We start from the raw sequence: 7,442 nt of genomic DNA, 5'->3' as shown, positions 1-7,442 counted from the left end.
CGCCCCGCCCGGCTTGGAGCCGTGGGATTGAGGAGTCACAGCGTCGTGGGTCACAGATTCATGGAATCACAGACTCATGGAATCACAGATTCATGGAATCACAGGCTCCTGGAATCACAGGCTCCTGGAATCATAGACTCATGGAATCATCAAGGTTGGAAGAGGCGTTTAAGATCATCCAGTCCAACCACCAACCCAGCACTGCCACTGTGACCCCTAAACCACATCACCCAGTGCCAGATGCAGATGCCTCTTGAACACCTCCAGGAATGGTGACTCCACCACCTCCCTGGGCAACCTGTTCCCGTGCCTGACCACCTAAAGAATGAACATTTTTTTTCTAATATCTAATCTGAATCTCCCCTGTCTCAGCTTGAGGCAATTTCTTCTATTCCTCGCAATGGGGGCACGGCAGAAGAAACCGCCCCCCCTCACTGCAACCTCCTGTAGATGGGCTCCTCCCTGAGCCTCCACTTCTGAAGACTAAACGAACTCAGCTCCCTCAGCACCTCTGTGACCCTGCAAGAGGCCCCTTACTGGCTCTCCAGGCAGCAACAGGGCAGGACTACCATTACCACAGAGGCCACCCCAGACCACCGTGGTGTTTGGTAACACTGCTGGCCACCACCGACCCCAGCCAGTCTTCCTTCCGTGGGCTCTGAGCAGACAGCAGGACCAACCTTCCTGGCTCAGTGAGTGTGTCTGTCTCAAACATCCAGTAAGATCATTCCCAGTATGCCCATTATATTTAGTAATTCATGCTGTGTTGGGGCAGTAACTACAAAAATGCATTAGGAAATTGCCCAGTACAGGGTTTTGTCACCCTTCCACTGAAGTTGGTCCTTACTAGAGCGAAAAAGGAGTATTGCAACTTCTCTGATGTGGTATAGTTGCTGGTAAAACAGATCCCAACTTGTTTGAGGTTCACCTAAAGTCTTAAGAGGTTTCTGACAAAATGAGTTTTAAGGGAATGGACTGTGACAAATCAAGTTCAGAGGTTGCCATGACAGTCATTGTTTTATGTAAAATTAGTGGTTTATTTAAGCTTTGGAACTAAGTGTAGTGCAGCTTAATTTTCTACTGTCTTTATGCATCAACCACCACGGAAGAGATGATAAAATGCTACTAAACATACCCTTAAAAGTTCAGAATCTTTTTTGAAAGCAGTAGAAGAGCAAGCACAGGCACTGGGTTATTTTCACTGTTGATAGCTAATGGTCTGGACTGTCTGGCAAACCAATATTGGCCATGACAGCAACCTTCTGTAAAGTGAGCAGATGCAGAGGTAGCCTTTGGGCCAGGACTTTAATAAGACATCTAAGTCCCATTTAGATACTTGAACCTCTACTGAGATTCCTGTTTTACTTACATAACCATGGGTGGAGTCTCCCCTGCATGCAAGTGTCCCAATCCACTTCAGTGGGAAGGGTCGTGGCCTTTTGTACAAAAACCATGAATGCAATTACGACAGAGCGGACTGGTAAAAGCCATCCAGTAATAGCACAGGCCTGAAGAGAAGACCAGCAATCTCTTTTGTCATAATTTGAAAACTTTTTGCCTTTGAGAAACTTTTAATAGTGATTTTGTAGCCCATATTTAGTAAATGGTGCAGAGAACAAAGCAGGTTCATTCACTTCAGTTTTTTATCTTTGTAAATGGGCTGCTTGCTCTGTGCAGGCTTGTATGGGGAATTTTCAGTCTGCTGTGGAGAAAGCAGAAGACTGTTAATCCTTCAAAATTGCTTAAAAGCTTCTCTTGCTTTACCCCCTTCATCCATCCCCAGTTAATACTGAACAGGGGCAAGGCTTTAGTGACCTCAGATCCTCACAGCTGGGGAGCAGAAAGAACCTGCTTCATGCTTTGCCAGGAGCTGGTGAAGAACACTGGCATGTTCAGCTAAAGCAGCTGAGTAATGTGCTCTTCAACTGTGCTAGGGATGAAAAGGTGAGAGTTTTCTCTCATTTATTTGCTGTTGCTCCTTAGCTGTGCACTAATAATGTAAAACTGTGAACATGCAACATGCTAGTACAGGGGATAGTTTTCTCTTCCTTGAAAAAGAATGGCAGGTTTATCAGTAAGATTCTTCCTCAATATTCCTAACTTATATAAAGAGATTTGACAATTTTCTGGATTTATACTATCATTTGAAGCATACCCTCATGCTTTGATGTTTTCATCTCACAAGCACTCAACATTTTAAAACATTACATGTGCTTATGGAATTCACTGGGAATTATCTGCAGAAGAGTTCTGGGGTCCGTTGTAGCCACTGTCACAATCATCTGGCTCTGCTGGAGCCACTCTGACCCCCAGCATAGTTTCCAGCAATGTTGATTTTAAGTGTTACTAATTATAGAGATTCTTTGGTTTCTCTTCAGGGACTAGACCACTGCCAGAGAAATTCATGATCAGATTAGGATTTGCCTGTGATTTGTTTTGTTAGAAAAAAAATGTTTTCCATCATTGCAAATTCACATCACACTCTCCTTGTCTGCTAATGTGGCTATTTTAAATGTACTTATTTTTGGAGTTTCCTTCTGTCAGTCACACCCTGTGTCCTCTAAGTATATTCTTTGTATATCCATTACCTTTAAATTTTGAACAGCTACTGTCAATATTTGTTCCTTTAATTAGGGCCATATGTTGTGTTAGTTCCTTAATGGTGGCTAGTAAAATAAAACATGTACTTCCTCCATTCCCACTTGGAAAGACAATGAATATGTAACAGATGTTTATCACACATATAGTATCTGTTCAGTTTTCTGCTGCTTTGTAGCACTCCTTGGAGCAAACTGTGTTCAGGAATCATCTTTGCACTCTAGAAAGTTTATCAGGGAAACAGACTGCTTCTCACAGGACATTTTTCTGGAGGATGTTTTAGTTGTTCCTTAGAAACAGCTGGTTTACAGGCCCATGGGGGGATTGTTAAAGAGGACAAAATGCCACAGTCTCTGTTCGAGGAGGGTGAGTGACACCTTCACCTTTACTTGCAGGTCCACTGGAGAGCACACGCACAGAGAGAAGGGGACCAAGCAACTTGAGCAGGTTTTACCTTTTCTTATTTTGCCTGACAGAAAGGAATGAGAAATTATTAATCCAGCTCTATACATGAAGAGGAATGAAAGTATATGAAGAGTTTGTACAGGTCAAAGTTTAATTTTTAAATGTTTTGCAAAACCCACAGGGTTTAGTACCCACAGGTACTAAAACAAGACTTGCTTCCTCTACCAGGGTATGTTGTACATGCCCCAGAAGCTTTTCTAGCACTCCTCTGCTGAACCCAGTTTCCCATAGCCTTCTGTTTAAGAAAGCATCTGTTGGGTTTTGTACTCAGACATTTGTAATTGTGCAAATGACTGGCAAAGTGCAAAAGCACTTTTAAGATTAGTGTGAGAATGGACTCCCTTTATATCTGAATAGCAGAATCGATTCACATCAACATTAATGCTAAAAATACCCACCTTATCTATTTAAAAGGAAATCCTCAGAAGATGGTTTTTATGTGACAGCATAATTGAATGATGAGTTCTCTGATTCTGATTAGTGCTGTAAGTGGTACTTCATGATGACAGACTGTGAATCCAGGCCAGGGAAAATGGATTGTTCAAAACTCATTTGAGCATAAGCTTAAATTTAGGCTTCTGAAGGCTGTAGCCTAACCTGGGACAAGAGGTGCTTCTGCTGGCATGCCTTGCCTTCTGTCCTGAAAGAGCAGCTTTTATATGTAACTCTGCAGATGATAATTAGAAAGGTGAAAACAGTGCTATACATCATATTGACATAGAAAAGTATAATCTTTATTTATTATAGCTGAAGCTATCTCCTATTCACTTGTAGTGCTTCAAAAGAGGCAAATAGATACATTTAATGTCTTTTGCTGTGTTGAAACATTTTTGTCCCATGCTTTGGAGACTGATTTTGTACCTGAAGGCTGATGAGCAATGTACAAAGCATTTCCTTTCTGCAGCAGTTATTTTTAAAGCTCTATGCCAGAGTTAACAAGCCTACTGGGAGCCTAATGTGTTAGCTGGGGAAACCCAAAGGAAATCTCTTTAGATTGCTAATTTGCATGTTTAAAACAATTTTTTTTTTACCTTTTCAGCACACAGACTAGAAAAAGCTATTTGATCCATATGCTCCACGGTGTACTTGAGCTACATTCACATAGAATTACACATTCAGACTGGAGTAGTGTTGTTTTGAGACTGTGTAGTCAAATGTTTGGTAACTTCTTGACAGTCTTATTAGACTTCATCACCATAGTTCTGCTTTTTACAGCAAATACTTCCTGAAAGAGTGTAAGAGCAGTGACACAAACCATAGTGTACCCCAGGGCATTGCATTTATTGTGACAGATTGTGTTGCAGTGAAAGACCTCTCCAGATGAAGCCTAGTTTGAACCTTCCCTGCTGTAGCCAAGAGAAAAAGAAATCCCTTGTTATCTCAACATTTGTGCCAATTTATCTGATTTGCTTTGAATTTTAGAAGCACTCCTGAAAACAACTCACAGCTAACAGTTCAAACTGGAAGTGTCAGCCATTATAAAAACCAGAGAACACTAAATGGCTGATACCTATAAGCCATCCTAGCTTGGTGTCCACAGAAACTTCTGAGGAATTCACCTGTTTAAAGCTTTCAGGACACTAGATTATATACTATTACAGCTTGCAAAGAAGTAAAATAGATGCTACACAGTTCCAGTGATAATTATAATTTATATTTCTTTATAGCACGTTCATTAAATGGTGCAATTGAGGGGGTTTTTTGTTAAAATTAAACCCATTTGGATGAGAAGGCTTGATCCTACTCTGTTGCACTCTTTTCAGGGCAGACTACACATATTCATGTTCTAAATGTTTTTTTTCCCCTCTTTAATTTCCCAGTAAATTCTGAAGTGACTTAGTGGTGCCAATGAACCTAAGCCATTTTCATTCTTTGTAGATATTACATTTCCCCCTCCTCCCAGTGTTTGCTTCACCTTTCCCTTTCAATATGCAGAGAAGAGCCTATTTAAAAAAAGGGAAAGAGCTGCAATTAGGACACCAAATTACTAGATACACTTAATAACAGAATTAGAGATCAAGAACTTGGCAGGCACCTTAAATCCATCTTGGCTCTGCTTTTTTGGCTGTTGCTGAATCAGCTCAGGGCACAGTTTTAAAATTGAATCAGCAACCCTATTATTATAAATGGGAACTTTTGTTAAGCTCTTCAATTGATGTTCCCTCACACAAAGACCCCATCTCTTCTGGAAAATACCTTATAGTACACCTCTGTTTTCTGCTGTTGGTGTGTTCCTCATGCACAGTCAGAATGTGAGATGGAGGAGTCACATGAACTGTACCAATGGCTGGAACCACATTTCCAAAGCAATGCTGCCAAAACTCTTCAAATGCTCTTCAAATGCTATTTTCTCCTCACAGCATGAAAGACTCTGCATGATGTGACCCATACAAATATAGATGACAACCAGGCTTTTTACATGAAATAGCTTAACAGTGATTTCCTACTGCCACCTCCTAGAACAGTGAGCTTGCCTCTACTTTGTGCCAAGTGCTAGAGGTGTCCAAGCTTCTCTGGGAAAAGCTTTAGCACTTTGCTGCTAAAGGAATTTGAAATAACTCAGCTATTTCCAGCCATGTCTGCGTTTCACCAGTGTTTGGAGCGGTGACACATCCAGGAATGATGAGATTTGAGAGGAGAACCTGTCCCACACAGGACTGAATGCAGTGACTGGAGTTCCCTTTGGGATCCACCACTCCCATGGTTGGGAACTGTGAGAGTTCCCTCACTTCTCAGGTGTGTGAGCTGGGTAAATCTGGTTTCAAACCAAACCAAGTCATGTCTGCAACAGCGACAAGCTCTTGGTCTCATTCATTAGGTGGAATTCAGCTCCAGGATATGTGGGCACTCTTCATGACCCTTCCCATACATTCTGAGTCTCCTGTAAACTGGCTGTGGTGACTGTAACAGCACACACTCTGCTCTGATTTCAGTGAGAGAAGCCTCCAGTACCTGTGCTAAAGGTTCTGAGCTGGTTCCTGCTGACCTCTCCACAGGCAGGCTTCATTATACATGGAAATGATTCACGGGCTTTCAGCTTTATGGGGTCTTCTAGGTCTTGGATCTCTACCTAAAAATAGGCTGCAGCAGCACGATTTGTGGGGATGCATTAAAATCACTTGCAGACACAGATTACCAGAATACTTTCCACCTGCCTTTTTTTAAAAATGTGCTAAATTAGTTTTAGCTAATTGACAATTTTTTAATAAGAGTTTAAGAAAAAGTTAATCCAGCTATCTTGTTCTCATGAATTGTTAAACTCTCTAACCTAGGCAGAGGAGATTACTACAGGATCTCTAAACTGATTTTTATGGGAAATGAGGCTGTAACTCCATGATATTATTTTCTATAGAAAATGTTTAAATACATAGTGAGTATCTCTTGATATTTATATACTATGTGCTAGTTTGTCCAGACTTTCACTTTGCTAAATTAAGCCATTGCCTCTTTTTACCTCTTGCAAGCAAATTGGTTTTTTTTTCTCTGTTTCTACCACAGAGCATAAAAATAACACTAAACTCTCTCATATGCTCCTAAAAAGGATGAAAGAGAAGATTAAATTTATGGAAAGTAATTGGCTCCATAGGAAATGCATGCCTTGATTCCTGCAACAGGACAGGCCTGTATGCTTGCAGGATTAGGAAAGCAAACAGCAACACACACAGGAAAGAAATTCAAAATTAAGATCAGTATTTTGTGGAGGGGAGGGAAATACGATTATTGGTATTTTCTTTTTATTATTAATTTCTTTTTGCCACAGTTGCTCCAAACAAAATGGAAACACAAAGAAGCTGTGAAATTTGTTATTTCTAAAATGGGCAGTAGGACTCAAAGTGAATGGTGTCAGATTACTGTCAGAGGGAATGAACTTGTGTGCTCGGTGCCAACAGATGTGGTGGATTGCTGACATCAAGTGAAGGAACACGGTAAAAACACAGCACTTATGTGCTGGAGGAAAAATTATTAATTTACAGCTCTGCAGCTTTGAACGTCCTGACTCTTTGAACTGTCAGTTTTCAAAATGCTTTCCAGAGTGCCTCTTTTATTCAGGCTTCCCTCTCTGCACTGAGCAGAGTGCAGAAGTGCTTTGACTTTTCTCTGAAACGTGCACCTGATGGGAGGTGTGAGGACAAAAGAGAAGGAGAACTGTTCTATAGGGTCTGTACCACCTGGGGAAATGCCAGAAGGCCACTTCAGACAGCTCTGCAACCTCTTCATCCTGACAAGCCCAAGAAGAGAAGCCAGTTCAGGAACTTTAAATTCAAACTTTTCTATCTATCCTTCTCTTCATGTAAATAATTCTTCCTTTTTGCTGCTACCCATTAGTCTGAAGGCCAAATTAAGTGTATATTCCTTAAAAACCTTATTTTAAAATAACC

This window comes from Pseudopipra pipra, chromosome 16, assembly GCF_036250125.1.
Source record: "Pseudopipra pipra isolate bDixPip1 chromosome 16, bDixPip1.hap1, whole genome shotgun sequence".
Lineage (NCBI taxonomy): Eukaryota > Metazoa > Chordata > Aves > Passeriformes > Pipridae > Pseudopipra > Pseudopipra pipra.
This window is presented reverse-complemented; position numbering follows the sequence as displayed.